The 20,105-nt window shown below is 34.3% G+C and overlaps 2 long non-coding RNA genes and 1 other non-coding gene across 3 annotated transcripts; all 3 read right to left on the minus strand.

The window, feature by feature from the left end:
• Positions 1 to 3,761: 3,761 nt before the first annotated feature.
• LOC128036378 (small nucleolar RNA R71) lies at positions 3,762 to 3,868 on the minus strand. Its single transcript, XR_008193175.1, has one exon. It is a non-coding gene; the product is annotated as a small nucleolar RNA R71 (small nucleolar RNA).
• Positions 3,869 to 13,947: 10,079 nt separating this feature from the next.
• On the minus strand, positions 13,948 to 16,837 carry LOC105766907 (uncharacterized). Its single transcript, XR_008192673.1, has 3 exons — positions 16,711 to 16,837; positions 15,221 to 16,171; positions 13,948 to 14,292 (listed from the first exon to the last, which is right to left on the minus strand). It is a non-coding gene; the product is annotated as an uncharacterized LOC105766907 (long non-coding RNA).
• A 627-nt stretch (positions 16,838 to 17,464) lies between these two features.
• Positions 17,465 to 19,514, minus strand: LOC128036213 (uncharacterized). Its single transcript, XR_008193016.1, has 2 exons — positions 18,485 to 19,514; positions 17,465 to 18,343 (listed from the first exon to the last, which is right to left on the minus strand). It is a non-coding gene; the product is annotated as an uncharacterized LOC128036213 (long non-coding RNA).
• Between the last annotated feature and the right edge of the window lie 591 nt (positions 19,515 to 20,105).

The raw sequence follows: 20,105 nt of genomic DNA on the forward strand, positions 1-20,105 counted from the left end.
CCACTTAAAGACATAATCTATAGCCATAACTACATACATATTACCCTAAAAAGGTGGAAATGGACCAATAAAGTCGACCCCCCACACATCAAACAACTCAACTTCTAAAATGTTTTGCAGTGGCATTTCATGCCTCCTCGATAGGTTTCCTATTCGTTGATAGCAATCACATATCTGATAGAATTTATGAGCATCTCTGAACAAACTTAGCCAATAGAAACCAGATTGGAGAACCTTTATAGCAGTTTTTATTCCACCGAAATACCCTCCGTAAGATGTTGAATGAAAATGTTGCAAAATGCTCTGAATTTTATCATCCAGAACACATCTCCTAATAATTTGATCTGCACAGTGTTTGTATAAGAAAGGCTCATCCCAATAATATTTCTGGGCATCATGAAGAAGTTTTCTTTTTCTTTGACTGGTAAGCTTAGGTGGTAGCAACCCACTCACTAAGAAATTTACTATATCGGCATACCAAGGTAATACCGTGACAACTAGTAGTTGCTCATCTAGGAATTCTTCCTTAATGAGTTGAATATTGCCATCTTCATTTCCTACTTCTAACCTTAATAAGTGATCAACCACTTGATTCTCGGTCCCTTTCCTATCTTGAATTTCAAGATCAAATTCTTGCAACAGTAATATCCACCTGATTAACCTAGGCTTGACATCTTTCTTGGTCACCAAATACTTAATCGCAAAATGGTCTGTATACACTGTGACCTTGGTACCAACTAGATAGGATCTGAATTTGTCAAATGCAAATATCATAACTAATACTTCATTTTCAGTAGTAGTGTACTTAAGATGTGCATCTATCACGGTCCTGCTCACATAATATATAGCATGGAATACATTGTAATTCTTTTGCCCCAATACTGCTCCTACAGCAAAATCGCTGTCGTCGCACATAAGTTTAAAAGCCAGTGTCCAGTTTGGTACTATGACAATTGTTACTGTCACCAATTTCTTTTTTAATTCTTCAAATGCTTTCGAACAGGGCTCATCAAAATTGAAGGCTCTATTGTGTTCTAACAAGGTACAAATGGGTTTGGATATCTTCTAAAAATCCTTAATAAATCTTCAATAAAATCCTGCATAACATAGGAAACTTTTAACACCATTGACAATAGTAAGTGGTGAAATCTTGTCGATCACCTCAATCTTTGCTTTTTCCATGGAAATCCCTTTCTGTGATATTTTGTCCCAAAACAATGCCTTCACAAACCATGAAGTGGAATTTTTTCCAGTTCAAGACAAGATTAGTTTCTTCATAGCGACAAAGAACAAACTCTAAATTCTTCAAACAGTTCTCAAAATTAATGCCAAAAATAGAGAAATCATCCATGAATACTTCAAGAAACTCTTACACCATGTTTGAGAATATCGCCATCATGCAACACTAAAATATTGTTGAGGCATTACACAACCCGAATAACATTCGTCTAAATGTGAAAGTTCCATATGGACACGTGAAAGTGGTCTTCTCTTGGTCATTGAGAGCTACGGCAATCTAATTATACCTCGAGTAACCATCCAAGAAAAAGTAAAAAGCTTTCCTAGCTAATCTATCCAACATTTGATCGATGAAAGGTAAGGGGAAATGGTTATTCTGAGTTGCTTTGTTAAGCTTGAGATAGTCCATGCATACCCTCCATCCAATGACAGTACGAGTTGGAATGAGTTCGTTGTTTTCATTACTAATCACGGTGACACCCTCTTTCTTGGGTACACATTGAATAGGGCTCACCCACGACCTATCAGAAATAAGGTATATTCTACTAGCTTTGAGCCATTTGATAATCTCCTTCTAGACAACTTTCTTCAAGATGGGGTTCAACCTTCTCTGCTGCTCAATAGAATTGCTATGATAATCCTCCAATAAAATCTTATGCATGCAGATAGCAGGGTTGATTCCCTTGATATCGGGGATTGTCCACCCCAGCGCCTTCTTAGATCTCCTTAGAGCATCTTCTAACTTAGTCTCCTGATCAGGTGTTAACTCTGTAGAGATAACTACTGGCAGAGTGTTGTTGTTTCCCTAGTAGGCGTACTTTAAATGTAACGGCAAAGGTTTTAACTCCAACATGGGAGGTTCCTCTATAGAAGTTCTCGGAGGCTTAAAAGAATGAGCTGATAAATCTAATGATTTGAAACTCTTCCTCGGTCTATCTTCAAGCCTCTTGGTCTCCATAAGTTCACCAAGTTCTTCAGTCGTTTCTACTTCACTCAACTCAAATGGATCTGCATCATCATCATCAGAATTACTGTGACAAAACTTTACAAACTTTACTTCTACTGCCATTTTGATAAAACCAATGGCATGACATTCTTAGTTTTCATCTACAAGTAATTTGCTTGTCATTAACCCTCATTGCTAACTCACCTTTTTTCACATTGATTAGTGTTCTACCTGTAGTTAGAAAAGGTCTTCGAAGAATAATCGGTACTTCTTTATCAGCTTTACATTCTAAAATAATAAAATTTGCTGGAAAAATAAATTTATCTACTCTTACTAGCACATCTTCAATTTTACCTTTCGAATGTGCATAAGAACGATTAGCTAATTACAATGTGACTGTGGTGGGTCTTGCCTTCCCAATTCCTAGCTTCCTGAAGACATACATAGGCATTAAATTTATACTTCCTGCTAAATCACATAATCCCATACCAATGTAATGATTTCCAATTGAACAAGGAATAGTAAGACTCCCTGGGTCCTTCAACTTTGGAGGCAATTTGTTCATCAGTATAGTTGTGCACCCTTCAGTGAGAGCAACAGTCTCAAATTCCTCCAATCTTCGCTTTTTTGAAAACATATCTTTCATGAATTTTACATAGTTGGGCATTTTCTCCAATGCTTCCACCAACAGTATGTTGATATAGAGTGTTGGCAATCTATCCAACCTTTTGTCATGAAAAAACTTCACTCCTTCACTTATTTTCCTCCTTTCTACACCTGCTATAAACAACATGCAATTCCTTTCCTCCCACAAGTAAAAGTAACATATAGTGACATTGAAAGCACAATCCAAGGTTCATGATGTAAAGTTATAAAAATACTAATATAATTTCCTAAAATGCAACTAAATTTACTCAAGTACAAACAATTAACCAAGTCTAGAGGCCTGAAATATACATCTTTTCAAGAGTTATCAATAGGAAGACATAGATCTAGCATATTAGAGTCAAATCTAATAGGGGAATTCATAACACAAGTTAATGTGATAATAGGGATTTTAATTAGAAAGAAATTTCAATTAATCAACATAGATTCAGTTGTTCCTACTCTCAAAAGAGATATTAGCATAATTTAAGGATTTCTACGGATCAAGTTACTAAGTAAAGAAATTGCGTAATTTAGATTGATAGTCACAGATGAAATCTAGGTGTATTATTTCCTCAGTATTGTTTTGCTTCTTGGTTGTTAATCGGTTATTTTCCTGTATTGTTCTTTGCCATGTTCATTAGTTAATTAATTTAGTTAATTTTAGTTTTTAATCAGTCACTCGAATTATTCGGTTAAAAATATAAAGATGATAATTACTAGTACTTTTAGCCTTCGTGGGAATGATCTCTTTGCTGCACTTGTCTTAGTCAAAATTGTAGTTAGTTTTGTGGACATCACGGTTGTTCCCATTCTTTTTGAGGGATAAGGTGAAACAGTGGTTAATTCACTCCCATGGGTTTCCATCTCGACTTGGGCTCAGATGACTGAAAATTTTTTGCTGAAGTATTTTCCACTAGCCAAAATAGCTAAGTTGAGGAATGACATCTCTTCCTTTACTCAATTTGGGCTTGAGATATAGTATGATGTATAGGAGAGATTTAAGGATCTTCTGAGAAGGTGTCCTAATCATGGGTTACCTTTGTTGTTACAAGTTCAAACCTTTTACAACGGTTTGAATCCCTCGACTAGACACATAATTGATGCAGCGACTGGTGGAACACTGAATAATAAGACACCTGAGGCAGCCTAAGAATTTATTAAAGAGATGGCACTAAATAACTATGTCACATCCCAAAATCAGGTTAGTAGAAATTGGGTTAATGAACCGAGAGTGGTCATGTTCAAATTTTTTTTAGATTATCTTTTACTCATTTGATAATAAATAAGTATCAAGTATAGTGGTTGAGTAGTGGTGGAGCTGTCATTGATGACCTGTGTTTGAATCTCTTCCCTCACATTATCTTCTATGTGGTGCAACTGTACCACAAACCTTAGTAAAGGTCACACCATGTTTTTAAAAAAAAATGTTGTAGGAATTATAACGAGCTAGTGAATAGTCAAGTAGTTAAGTGCTTAGTTAATTTCCTAAAGGTCTTATGCTTAATTCCCCATATTCTCATATTTTAATTTAATTTTTGGCTCATAAAACTATGGTCAAAGCTTCCATTACCGTCCACTCCTAATTACCATGCAAAAAAAAGATTCTTTCCTCCTTTAACTAGTCAACCTACCATCTTTTTCCCTATTTTTCACTCCATGTGTTCCCCTCTTTACTTTTCTTCTCCCTATTTTCCTCACTTCCTTTTGAACTAATGTATGCCACCCCTAGCACATGAAACCATCCATATCCATTTTTTTCTTTTCTTTTCTTTCAACTTTTTCATTCCCTTTTCTACTCTCTACTTCTTTCTCTTTCCAAAAAGTAGAGTGGTGACTAGGTAGTTGTCTAACCCTTGAAGGCTATGCACAAATTTTTGTTTTTCATTTTTGTAAAAATCCGCTCTTTCTCCTCCTTTGAATCACCTTGTGCCACCCCTTATTTGGTTTTTCACCTCCATCTTTTACTTCATTTTCATTCAATTTTTTAGACCGCCACCTTACACTATCATTAATTAAGTGCACCACCACCAGACCACCGTTACACCACCGTCAAACCACCACCGTGACCACCACTCTCCTTCTTTTTCCTTCTTCTTTATTTTTCTCTCCTCCCTTCCTCTTGTACCGAAATTATCCTTCTCTTTTCCTCCTCTTTCGTCGAGTTCTCGTTGGGCTACCGTTACCATCGCCGTGTCATCGTACCTCCACTAGTTTTGGTGATTTTTTCTCTTTTCTTCACCATTTTTTGATATCTATCATTCGTTTTAGTAACCAAAATTCCTATATCATCTATTTCAATTAGTTTTTACTTTATTTTCAAATGTTGTATTTAGTGACTCACTTTCCAAGTGATCCTTTTTCTAGTTTCACATCCCTTTCCGATACAAGATCACAGGGATCCTTCGACCTTCTCGTTTCAATCAATAAAAAGTAAATATAGTGGTCGAATGAAAAACCATTCTTTCCTCTATTATTTTCCTTTAGGCTGAACGAGTAATAATGTATTTTTTTCTTCAAATATTAACATATCGTATTCTACTTTATGTTAATGGGTTGATCGATACTAACTAGAAAAGTCACTAACGTTGGAAATGAGATCACATATCGATTGATTTTTATAAGGGTAAGTGTTGATGGGAGTTTTCTTACATTGAGTTATTTCATAAAGCGATAAAAACAACCTCCCTAATGAGAAATCATGTTTGTTGATAAGTAAGTGATCTATCGATTAAATCCAAGTGTAGGCATTCTTGAGAGGGGTGATTCGCTTTGGATCTACTATCAATTATGGGTCTAATCTAAAATGAAAATTGATATACGCTAATTCCAGTATTTAAATAAATATTATTATTTATATTTTTTATTAAAATACATAAAGTATTCCAAAAAGAGATTAACCAATAGATGTGTATTATACTAAGTAAGTAACCCAAATCAACTAGCTTATGAAAAGTTTGTTGTGTGGTTATGATTTTCATTGTTTAAAAAGTATGTTATTCTCATTCTCATGTTATGTGATATTATGACATAATCAATTTTACATAACAAATAAATTGTGATATTTCGACATCTTAAAAAAATAAGTGAAACGCATGTTAAACATGCCCTATATGATATTATATTGAGAAGTTTGATTTGCATGTTTCAACATGCCCACTGTAACAAGTGAGAATGAAAAATATGTATATATATGTTAATATGGCCATATCACTTGCATAGGGTGGGACACTATAAGGAGGAAGAATTGATGGCTTTGTCTACAACCTACATGGCACCTTGTTTGTAAATTTGGAGTGTTTGGATGAACAAGTTCTGGGGAACTCGATTTTGGATTGTAGCGGTGATGGGTACTATGTTTTAAAAAGATTTGCATAATTTTTTTACAAAAACTGCATTGTCATGATCATGTGCAAAAATATTGGATATTGTTATTTTGAATAATGAGTATATGCTTATTTTTATTGTTATTGTTATGTGTCTGAGGCCGTGTGGCCATTGGACTTAATTTTTCAATGACTCACGGGCTAAGGAAGCATCACATGGGCATGTGACACGACCTTTGTGGCCCAACACGGGCCTTAACACAATAATGTCCCTTTAAAACCCTAATCTCCCTTTTTGTTTTGTCTCATTCCTCCCTAATCCCCCACACAAACCCCAGCCATTGTTTTCCCCTTTCCTAACAAGTCCAACCACTGCACCTTTGCACTAGTCGAACATCACCGTTCCCATCTATCTCCTCCCCCTTCTCCCTCCCTTCATAGCCCCTAGCCCTTCACACTTCCCTTTTCCTTTTCCTTATTTTTCTTTCTCCAAATATCCCACCTCTATTCCATCCTCGTCCTCCACCGTCCTCATCGGCATCGACCCCCCAGTCATCCACCGTCCGTGCACCGCCACCATCCATCTTACGCATTGTTTGGCCCTTCCCTTTTCTTTTAAATTTTCTTTTAAATTTTATTTTATTATTTTTATTTATTTATTTTGATTTTCCTAGTTATTAATTTTTGTTTATTTTTCTTCTTTCTTATTATTATTTTTATCATTATTCTTATTTTTATTACTACCTTTTTTGTTCTTATTAGTATTACTATTAGGGATTTATTTTGATATTTTTGTTTTAATATTTTTATTACTATTTCTATCTATTTGAATTAGTTATTTTATTCTATTGTTTTTTGTTTATCCTTGTTTTTCATATGAGATATAAATTCTATTTTTCTTGTTATTTTCTTTATTTTTATTATTAGCATTTATTTTATTTTAGTTCTTCTATTACTTTCCTATACTGGTATTTCTTATTCTTTTCGTACTACATTTAGATCTTAGTTTAGGATTTGGTGATTAGTTGTGTTTTTTTATTAGACTACGTTATTGTGTTGCTTATGATTGTTGTGTTTTGTCAATCTCATTTCATGCTGACTTTGGCTGTTCTATTTTACTTCAGGTACATCATGACAAACACACGAGGCAAATCTAAGGTCGTCATATTTGGGCCCTATCTTCGACACATGCCATCCATTTCTACGATTTTCACATGGTCCTCAGACCTATATCAGCATCTCAGACAGTGGTCATTGGGATTGGGTCATTGTATTGATTGGGCGGCCCCAGAGCAGATTCATTTAGCTAATAGGGTGCGTGCACTAATTGCCACAAATCCATAGGACCATTTCTTCTCTATCATCGAGCCACCTACTTAGAGCTTACCCTCGATTTCTTTTCAACCTTTATCTTACAACACATGATGTCGAGCCACGATGAGCTATGCACCATTTCTTTCAGACTCAGTGGTACGACACATCATCTAAGCTTCCCTGACTTTAGAGCTGCCCTTGGACTAGATTGAGGAGTCCATGAGAGCCGAGGGGTTCCTCACCTTATACCAACACATCCATTATTCACCGTCTCTATACTGGACAGAGCTTACTGCTAGTACGACACCTTATGACCTGAGTCAGTCGAAGGCAACTTCACTACCTCTAGCTTTGTGCTAAATCATGCCATCTTGGCCCACATGGTGACTGGTCAGAGGGAGAGCACTCTGGTCGTTAGTACATTTGACGCTTATTTTTCGTGGAGCATGGCGATGGGACTCATAATCGACGCTTATTTTTTGTGGAGTATGGTGACGGGTCGTATCCTTCACATTGGTTGGACAGATGGCCCCACAAGGACTATCAATTATGAGTCATATGAGGATGATCGAGCGACAGCATGGAGTGCGTCCTCCTCGATACTAACTCTCTCATTTTGACCCCCACGACGAGCATGAGGACTTCCTTGATGATATCTCTTTTCACCACGATGATCCACCTCGTTCTACACCTTCAAGTCACCCTACCACTGCTACTACCCTTGCGGACCTCTCCGAGCAGTTCACCCATTTTGAGCAGCACTGTTATGAGTGATTCGACAGTATTGATGTTACTTTCAGTAGATATGTCAGCATCTCCACATTTCTTCTACTGAGCTTGCGCCTCACAATCCCAATGCCTCTCACGATGAAGGTCACTAATCTGATTTTTTTTGGTTGTTTTATTTTTTATTTCTATGACTTCTTTTGTTTATTTTCTTTTGAACTATGTTTTTATTTTTATTTTAATAGTTGTTTTAAGTTGAGTTTGTAACCCCTTAATCTTCTTCTGTATTTGTGTTTATTTTCTTATTAGTTTGCTCAACACCTTGCACTGTATTTAGATTTACTCAAATGGTTTAAAAAGTATGTTTGAAAACCAAGAAAGTTTTTCTGGGCCATTCTGGTGGCCGATATAGCTTTCCAAGTTCGGTCATGACGATTGCGTCGAGTTTGGGGTGTTACAAAATATCAGTGGCAAGTTATAAGAACGAAGTCTACTAAGGCAACTTGTGTTTCTAATATAGAAGTGGTTGCTTTGTTATTGAGTCAGGTAGAAGTGTTGAGTAAAAAGATTAATGGTTTGAGTTGTAGTAAGCAAGTGATAATGCAATGCGATGCGATTAGGGTAGGGATGATCAATTCGGAATCCTAACCTTTCAAGTCTAACAGAGAGCATGAGCAAGTTTATTTTATGGGTAATAATTCTAGACCTCAAAATAACCCCTATAGAAACAACTATAATCTAGGATGGAGGAATCATCCAAATTTTTCTTAGGGTGGTCAAGGAAATAAAATGTCACAACCCCCTTTGGGTTTTCAACAACCTTATCAGTAAGGAAAGAAGTCAAATCTACAAGAGATGTTGACTAAATTTATTTCAGTGTCAGAAACTAAATTCCAAAACGCTAAAACGACTTTGAGGAATCAGCAAGCTTCAATTCAGGGCCCTAAAAATTAGAGTAGCCAGCTTGCTAAATTGGTTTCGAAGAGGCAAAAAGCAGTTTACCTAATAACATTGAAACCAACCCAAAATAGTAAGTCCACGCAATTAATGTATGAATTTGAAAGGTGTTAATCAAGCCTGAAAAGAAGCTGAATCTTTATGCAGTTGAGAAAAATAATGGGGTTGAGAAATGCACAAAATAGCATAAGCCAGTGGTCAGAGAATGCAAGCCACCAATTCCATATCCAGCAAAGTTGAAGAAAGACCGCATAAATGAACAATATGGTAAATTTCTTGAACTTTTAAAAAAAATTGCATATTAACTTACCTTTTGTTCAAGCCGTTTTGCAGATGTCCAAATATACAAAATTTTTAAAGGATTTATTATCAAATAAAAAGAAATTAGACATACTGTCCATTGTGGAACTGAATGAGGAGTGGTCAACCATTCTCTAGAACAAACTACCCACCAAGCTTAAAGATCCAGAGAGTTTTACTATCCCTTATTTTATTGGTAGCTTATATGTTGAAAAATCTTTGGCTATTCTGGGTGTTAGTATAAATCTATTGCCTTATAAAATGTCCAAAAAACTTTTTCTCGAATAACCAAAATCCACTAGGATGAGTGTTCAATTAGCTGACAGACCAATTTAATATCATAGGGGTATTATTGAAGATGTACTTGTTAAAGTAGATAAATTCATATTCTCTATTGAGGTACCCATGATCTTAGGTCAACTAGTTTTAGCCACTGCTAGAACTATTATTTATGTGGGTAATGGTGAACTTGTGTTGAGGGTAGATGATGAAGAGGTTACTCTTCAAGCTTGTGATGCTGTCAGAGTTTCTAGTGAGCGAGATGTATTTTTCATTCTGTTGATGTTAGTAATCATACGGCTCAACATTCTTTGCAGGAAATCAATCATGAAGATGTGTTAGAACTATATCCTTTTCAAGGTGATGGAAATCAAGGGACAAATGAAAAGAGAATGGTGCAACTCGATGAATTAGATGAATGGCAAACAAAGGTTGATGAGTGATAACTCTTGAAAAGAGTTATATTTTATGCCTTTGGACCTAATTGTCTGTACTTAAGTACATCTAGTTGCATTTTAGGACATTTCATTAGTATTTTTAGCATTGCATTAGAACTTGGGATGCGTTTAAATATCAGCTGCTTTTAATTGCTCGTGTAAAGGTTGTGTTTTGATATTGGCAGGTGCAGGATGAGGAACAAGAAATAAAGGAGAGAAGTTTTGCCAGGGCAAAAGGGTGGTCAGATTGCCAGCCAATATGTCATGGCAATGCCAGAAAGGTGTCCAGTCAGCATTCAACACATATCAATTTCAGCCCAACTTTACTTGTACCAGATAGATTTACCTAGAAAATAGGAGAAGATAAATCTTGGGGCTATTGGAATTATCCTGAGAAAAAGAAAAATAGAGCAATTTAAAAAGAGGTAAAGGAGGAAACCCTAGGGCACGGAACTTTGGGTAGAGATCCTTAGGCAAATTAGAAGGTAGCGATTGAATAGAGATAGGGAGAAGAAAGGCACATACAACCCCTCTCAACCACCTCCGGACACTATGCAGCTAGAGTGTGGATTGGAGAAGCGAACGCTGTCTTCCAGACGTTCTTCCATTATTTCTAATATGTTCCTTCATGAATTACAATGATGAAAATGATGTTTGAGTTGAAATTTATTTGCCAAACTATGAGTTAAATCTCATAGGGTCGGGGCTACTTTGATGAAACTTTAACTGTCTTTAATGGTTGTAGTATAAATCTGAGTTATTTTCCTGTTTCATTCAATTATTTTATTCTTTATAATGTCTGTGAGCAATCCCTAGACATAGTCGACTGTACAACATACCCTTAAATTAATCTAAATTTTGAAAAGGTTGGATTAGTTTGACCGTGGTTGAATAATATGAGCAAGTACTCAATAGATACTTGTAGTATACTCTAGACATAGAGCAGCGATCATACAGAAGGTACAGTGCAGGGTGCCATATTAAATGACTATAGACACAGGCAAGGTAACTTGAGGATTTTGCTCTTGAAAGAGGCAGGCCACTTAAGAACTCTTTTGAGTAGTAGGTTAAATATGATTTTGCTAAGGCATTGCTGACAGGAAAAGTAGATTCTTAGTAATCCTAACCTTCCCACTCAACATCGGATAATCCATTATCTTTCTCGTAGTAGTTTTTCCATAGCATTCTTAGTCGTTTATTTATTCTTTGCATATTATTCACATAATTATTATCATAATTACCATTGCATTTCCAAGTATTCATTAATTCCACATATTGCATACATCATTATTCCTTTAAATTGTCACTGCATATTTACCATAGCTTTAGCATAGCATTAATCGCATTTTATTATAACAACTTGGCCACTTAGTGCCTCAATCTGATCCTCGTGGGAATGATATTCACTCATCACTTTATTACTTGATCCGACGTGTACACTTGCACAATTTGCATATCATATTCACACACGATAATAAGAACCCGACAACGTCTAAAGAAGTAACAAAACAATGTCATGGTGTGCATGTAAAGAGGACGAACCAATTCAAAGTTAAAGACAAAAATGTTCCCTGAAGAGCTGAAATCGAGATGGTCAAGTCCGTTTGTGGTATGAAATATATTCCCATACGGAACCAATAAGGTAACTCATCCTGATTACTACAAATTCAAGGTAAAATGTCATCATCTCAAGCTTTATTTTGGTAGTGATATTGATAACGAGAAAGAGGAGCTCCGGCTCCAAAATCTGACTTAATCGTAAGTTTGAAAAGAAAAGTCAAGCTTAGCCTATAAATAAGTGCTTCTCGGGAGGCAACCCGAGTGTTTTTATTATTATTTTATTTTTATTTAATTTTGTTGCATGCTTAGCTTCTTATTTACCTAAATTTTATTTTTATTAATTCAAAAAAACAATAAAAAAAGTGTCACACGGTTTGGGGTAAACCACAAGGCCTAGTGACAAGGATGTGTAGCCTACATAGTATGGGCACATAGGGGATAAAAAAATTAAGAGCTACACGGTCATAGAAAGGTACACGGCCTAGAAGCACGGCTGTGTGACCCACACACCCCTTGACATGACTGTGGGCAAAGTGAATAATAAACTCACATGGCCTGAATGAATCACCACGGCCTGGCCCAAACACACGGGCGTGTCATGGGCCGTGTGACTACTAGAGCTAATTTTTTTATTTTTTATGGCACACACAGTCTATGTGAAGACATACAGCCTAATGACATGTTCGTGTGTCCCACACGCCCCTGTACACAGTCGTAGGAGAAACGAACGAAAATATCACACGATTTGGATATATCACACGACCTGGTGACATAGCCGTGTGTACCACATGGCCTAAACACACGAGCGTGTCACAGTCCAAGTGAATATAGGGCGTGTCACACGACCTTAAAGCACTTACATGGTTGCAGACACGGCTGTGTGGTGGATGATTATGAGGGTATTATATTTATAATATATATATGATAATTATAATATGTTAGTTAATGAATAAAATAAATGAAATAATAATATTAAATAGAAAATGTAGTAATAAAACATTAGAAACAAATAAATTAGTGGAGGGAGAACCAAAAGAAAAGAAAGAAAAAGAAAATTGAAGAACCCATCTTTTACATGCCAAAATTGGTTGGTATTATTTGATCCTCTTTTGCATAAATTTCTTGGTTTTAGAACCTTTAAATCATAAGCTAAATTGCCTATGTTGAAATTTTTAAAGTAGTTAATGTTGTGGAAAATGTCATCTTTGTGAAAGCTAAGTTTTTGAAGTTGTTTTGATAGATGTTGGGGTTAAATTGTTTAATCATGTGAAGTTTAGGGATTGTTTTGGAGGTTGTTCTTTGTGCTAGAAGTTTAGGTTGAATTACTAAGTTTTAGTGAGTAATTAAAATATTTTATACTATGGCTTTTGTTAGTATTAACTTTTAAGGAGTTAAATGCTATAAATTAAACAAGCATGGTGTTAATTTATAAATTTCAAGAATTTAGGTATTGGTAATAAACCATATGTATATTTGTTAGCTATGGAAATTAAATGAAGATGTGATTTAAATATTGATGTTAATGATTTAATTGTGTAATTGCCAATTGTTGAGGGCTAAATGTATAAATATGATTTTATGGTAGAATGTTAAATTGAATTATTGTGATTTTGAGTAAGTAATTGAATTAGACTTAGTATTTAAATCAAGAAATGAGTAAAACAATCATTAACCGAGGGAAAGAGAAAGTTATCGATTAATCAATCTCAATCATCGGAAACTATTTCATAGTCTCGAACTTAAATTTTCTATTAAATATTATTTATATACTTGATATACAATCTTATGAATATATATTTGAATGATGTTGTTAATTGATGAATGAGGAAATTATGGAAATAAATAATTGCAAATATCATTGATTTATCCAACTTGAGCTAGGCTCACTATTTATTTCGTTGGTTTATCCGACTAGCGTTGGGCACAACTTCTGTCAGTTTATCTGACTACTGCTGGGCATACATTTGTCGGTTTATCCGACTAGCATTAGGCACAAATATCGTTGATTTATCAAACTTGGGCTAGGCTCACTATTTTTTTATTCGGTTTAAACGACTAACGTTAGGCGCAACTTCCGCCAGTTTATCTAACTAGTATTGGGTACACATTCGTCGATTTATCTGACTAGCGCTAGGCGCAAACTCTTTCGTGGTTTATCCACTAGGCACCGTGTAACACCCTTAACCCATATCTGTTGCTGGAATAAGGCTACGGAGCATTACCGAAAACTTTTAACTTAAAACATTCGATTACAATCATTTATAAAACACATCATATTCCATTCAAATACATGCATAACATCCCTTTTTCGAGCCCTTGAGGCCTTAGAAACACATTAGAAACGATTCAGGACTAAATTAAAAAAATTTAGAACTTTATGGAAAAAAGATAGAAAAATTCATAATACAAGAGTAACACGACCGTGTGGCCATTCGAAGTAGGGACACACAGCCGTGTTCCAGCCTGTGTCCGTGCCCGTGCAATTCTTTAACTTGGTACACACGGCCAAGCCACACGCCTATGTGCCAGGCCATGTAACTCTCGAAATGCGACCTTTAAAAACCTACAGGGGACACACGGTCGTATCGCATTTCATGTCATTCCTTTCACCCAAAACATGATCACATATACAAGTCATTTGCACTTACATTCAAGCATTTAAAATGTACCTAAAACATGCATAATGATGCTAGATCATTATGGTATTTGTTCATACAACCAATATGCCAAAAAGGCACCTCAATCGCAACAACCAAACATGTTTAATCTTTTGCATAGTTTAGCCATTAACCATCCATATTCTTTTAATATTTCCTTATCAAACTTACCATAATGATTACATACCAAAATTCACACACAATATACCAATTTGGCCATTCAAAACATATATCAACACTAAATCATTTCACCATTAGCCAACAAGCACCAAAATGCCAAAATATCATCAATCATAAAAACACATATATACATGCCAACATGACAATTAGTTCATCAATCAAAATACCATATTTACGGGCCAAACATAATGGCTATTTCATCACGTACCAAAACACCTATACATCTGCATATTTAACCATTTTCAATTAACTAGTTTCCATATCAAAAACATATCAAAATGACCTTACCATTTGGACCACTTCTCACATGCATCAAAACCATTTAAAGGTTACCAATCTAGCCGCTTCCAAATGTTTCCAACAACCAACATATATACATACCAAATTAATGTCCAAATGTTCATTATTCAACCAAACATATTTGAGTAAATTCTATATCAAAACATGTCATAAATGATCATTTTTCAACCATGCCAACTCTTACCACTTTGGTCACAAACCATACATCAATTTAATCTTATAAACACTAACCATTATGCATCAAAGTGCCAAAAGCACACCAACCATCAAGGCATCAAAATAACATAACTTTCACAAATTCAAAATAACATTTCATGCCAATATCATTAACTAAACCCAAGCATCAAAATCTACCGATAAAATCGATGGATAGTGTGATGGATCTCTGACTAGCTTCCAACCTGATCGAGCTTCCGATAATCTATAAAGTAAGAGAAATATAATCACATAAGCAATGAATGCTTAGTAACACTACACCAAAACAGGCTTTTAGCGGCGCTTTTTTAGGCCTTTAGCAGCGCCAAAAAGCGCCGCTAAAATTAGTTGCGGCGCTTTTAGAAGCGCAGCAAAAAACGCCGCTAATGAAAGCGTCGCTAACTTTAACGGCGTTTTCAGAAATAAATGCCTCTAAAGATCATGACCTTTAGCGGCGTTTGTGGGAAAAGCGCCGCTAAAGACCATGACCTTTAGCGGCACATTCCTACAAACGCCGCTAAAGACCATGACCTTTAGCGGCGTTTTTCCCACAAACGCCGCTAACTATAGGTCATAACTTTTAGTGGCGCTTATATTATAAACGCCGCTATAAAAATGACATTTAGCGACGCTTTTTCACAAACGCCACTAAAAACATAACTTTTTAAAAAATTTTATTTAAAAAAAAATTATTTCTATGATAAATATTATATAATGTTTTATTTTTGATATTTAAAATTTAAACTACATACTTTTAAGGATAAAAAAATTTAATTAAATTAAATTTTCTATTAAAATTTTAACTTTAAAGGTTAATATAAAATTAATGAATTTAAATTTAGAATTAAAATATTATGTTCAAACTCATGATCTATATTAACTCGGCCAAATATAAAAGAAGCTACAAAACACGTAATAATTAACAATCATGGTTAAAGAAGCTAGTATACAAGGTAGCTACAAAACCCTGTTTCAATAACACCTAATTCAAGTTCCGACTAAGATAAACGACCATGGAATGCAACATTAAATAACACTCTACTTGAAGAAATGCTAAGCCTTGGCTTTTCCAGCTTGAAGAGATTGAATCCTCCACTACACCTTCAATATCTAAATGATGCAAAACGAAATGATCAGATAAACCAACAAACTTGGCAAACAACAGAGATGTTAAAAATAAAACATATATATAGCCATTAAGGCTCAAAAAATAAATATAACAAAAAATTATGTGTAGCTTTAGTAGCAGGTTGAACCATACTAACAAACAATCTCAATCATAGCTCTTCCATGTGTCAGAAATAGGCATTCTTTCTAATGATTGTCTAAACTATTCAATTTTTTAACAAGGAACAATAGTATTAATTTGCAAAAGCGAGCGAAACATCTTGCACTCATGCATTTAACGTTATATAGAAATGTCTTATATAGCATAAAAGAGAACTAAGGCACAGAAAAAAGAAGAACACCATAATAATTAAATTGATCATTGATATATTCAATTTTTCCAAGCTTTTCCATGAATCTGAAGGTTCATAACTCTATACGCATCATGTCTAAACATGATTCCAACATTGGTGCCAGACTCAAGTATTTCAAGAAAAATAAAAAATCGTAGCAACATTTTCCAACAGAAGGGATAATTATACCTTGGTCAAGCAGTATATCGTCGCTCGTCTTGTCGACCAACATAGCAAGTGGAGCACGTGTGTTGCCTTCCTCATCAAAGACAACCTTTGTCCCCACAGTCCTATGAACATTGATCTTGACTTTTTTCTTCAAGATCCGTGTTCTTGACACGAAAATAAGAAAACCACTCAAAAGCGATTTCAAGTAATGGACTACAAATAAAACAAATCATTAAGGTAAAACTACCCGAGGCATACATAATTGACTAATGTAAAACGATCTACCTATTCCCGGAAAAAGAAAAACTAGAATCATGCAAGTTACCACATAACCGTAAGCTTATTAGCCAAAGCAACTATATAAAAGAATTTACCATTTAACCTACTAGTACATAAATGAAATTATTTTTCATTATTGCAACTAATATAATCATAAATAATTTAAGAAAACAACTAAAAAACAACTCTTATCTACCTAAAGCATAAGAATTCAAAATCTTTTAGATTATTTGATAAATAAAATATTTTATCTTTCTTGCCAATAAAATAAAATAAAAAATAAGAATCAAATTAGTTCAACCCCAAGTCTTTAGTCAAATTTAATTAAACCTCAAGTTCTTTGTCAAAAGAAAAGAATACATATAAAAAACCAAGAAAACACATACCTAGTTTGATTGGCAAAACTTCGTTTTCTTTGGTAGGCGGCCATTGGGAAGATTAACAATTAATTAAGAAGATGAAAAGAGATAGACCTTGAAGAGTTTTTGCAAGCAAATTGATTAAACTTCTTCTATGTTCGAATTTTTTGATATTCGATTCTTGTTTTTATTTTATTTTATTTTATTTTCATATGAAATATTATTATTTGAAGTACAAAATGTTTTCAGCAGCGATGAGAGAAACCCTTATCTACCTAAAGCATAAGAATTCAAACAAAGGAACTGAGCTTCACTGATTATGTATAATTAACATATAAAATAGTACAAATTAAAACTAAAAAAATATTAACATATAAAATAAAAAAAATTTTAAATAAAAAAGTTTTTCTTTAATCATGTGAGCCAGTCGCCCAATAAAACACAATTTACTTTTTCATACCTACTTACTGCTTACAGCTACTACTTTCTTTCTTTTTTTCCTTTCAAATCTTACAGACAGCTACTAATTGAAGGTTGAATAATGCAACTAACAAACATAAATAATAATTCAATCGATTAACCAAATCCATGCTGTGGTGCAAGTCCAGTGGCCACATACTTGCATGAATTGTTTACATTTTTCATTAAGTACTTAATTTCTAGATATTTTTCACTTGGATGAAAATTTCACTTCAATTTTTGTAAGAATCATTTACCAAGTTCACACATATATTGCTTGAATGAACCAATAATGAAAGACACACAGTTAACAAAGTTCACGATTACCATTAAGCATTAAATTACATGTAATTTATAATAAAATGTTTGAATTTGAGAGTATATCATGTTGGTTTTCTCTATTTTTGCTTCTCCCAAAGAGCAGAGATCAAATATTACCTTATTTCATTATGATGGTTCTGCTTCATACTTACCTTTTCGAAAGGAGCTGATGCATTTATGGAAGGACTTGGAAGTCTTTGTGTCTTGTTGTATAATTCGACCATGTGAAATTTCACCTGAGTAAGATAAAATAAAGGAATTGTCTCATCTATAAATCAAACTTGAAATGATATTCACATTTGTCAGTAGATAACATAATTTCTTTCCCCTTCTTCAGACCACATGCCATAAGTCAGAAACATAACCATCGTAGTTACCTTTGGTAACAGGTTCCTTTGTCAATCCAGTAGACTGCATTTCTAATATACAGACTTCAGGCTCCGTTTATCAATAAGTCGGAAGGATTATCAAAGAAAGGCTAAAAGACAAATAAGGCATGCAAAGATTTAATCACTTATAGCAAACTGGTTAGTTAAATCCTGATGCTGAAGAAGCTCCCACTAAACTCCGATACTGCAAAAGGATAAACACTCATCATTTTAGAAGATGAGTAGTGAACAAAATGTTTGAGACTATTTTGCATAAAGCGCTCCATTTCCATGAAATAAAATAAGGAACTAGAATACAACACTAACCATGGTAAAAAATCAGAACAAGGCAGGCATATAGCTACAGAGTAGCCATCACACATGGCAGATATGCTTCAAGGAGCAAGCTTTAAATCAAACATATTAATTATAAACACTAAAAGATGTAATTTTTTTCTTTTCCTTGGAACCAAAAACAAAAATTAAACATCATTTTTACTTACAAGAAGCAAACTGTAAAAATCCAAAATTCAAATTTATGAACTGCAAAGTAGCCCTAGAGAGTAACAACATACATAGAGGAACTTCTTAAGATCTCTTCCTGAAGCAATATCCCGCAAGACGGTAAAAGCCAGGTTAGTATCAAACCTAAGTGCTTCGGCAAACTCTATAACTGGATCCTTAGGTATATGAAACTTTTAATAAATTGACAATCCCAAAATTTATTCGCTTCAATAAAGAAAAAAAGAAAGTAATCTTTATTAGAGATAATCGCATCCATTTAGTCAAAGATTCAGAGATTCAGAGCTAAAAGTGTCAAAAAAAAAACAGATTATGCACAAAACAAGGAATATTTCAGAGTTGAATAAGAGTGGGAAAAATAATGCAAGTTTCATGCCCTCCTATTGACAACCGTTCCACTCAGTACCCTTGCTTCGGTTGGGAAGAAACAGAGAGTTGAATAAGCTTTTGGGTTTTTTTCTTGGATGTGGGAAATTAGGGATTTTGAGCGGGGGGAGTTGGGGATTTCGGGGGCAGGGGATTTTATAAAATGGCTCTAAATTAAAGAAAAATAATTTTTTATGGCGTTTTTTATAAAAACGCCGCTATTGCATATCTTTTGCGGCGTTTTTCATAAAAACGCCATAAACAACTATTTTATTTGGAATAAAATGACACTGTTTGGCTATATAATTTTTTGTGGCATTTTTTATAAAAATGCAGCTATTACTTACCTATTACGGCGTTTTTCATAAAAACGCTGCAAAAAATTTTTCATTTTGAACAAAATGACGCCGTTTTGCTATTCATAAAATTTTTTATTTTGTTTTTTATAAATTGATTTATTTTTTGCGGCGTTTTTATAAAAACGCCGCTATTTCATTTTTAACAAAATGACGCCGTTTTTCTATTCATAAAATTTTTTATTTTGTTTTTTATAAATTGATTTATTTTTTGCGGCGTTTTTATAAAACGCCGCTATTTCATTTTAACAAAATGACGTCGTTTTGCTATTCATAAAATTTTTATTTTGTTTTTATAAATTGATTTATTTTTTATGCGTTTTATAAAACGCCGCTATTTCATTTTGAACAAAATGACGCCGTTTTGCTATGCTAAAAATTTTTTA

This window comes from Gossypium raimondii, chromosome 13, assembly GCF_025698545.1.
Source record: "Gossypium raimondii isolate GPD5lz chromosome 13, ASM2569854v1, whole genome shotgun sequence".
Lineage (NCBI taxonomy): Eukaryota > Viridiplantae > Streptophyta > Magnoliopsida > Malvales > Malvaceae > Gossypium > Gossypium raimondii.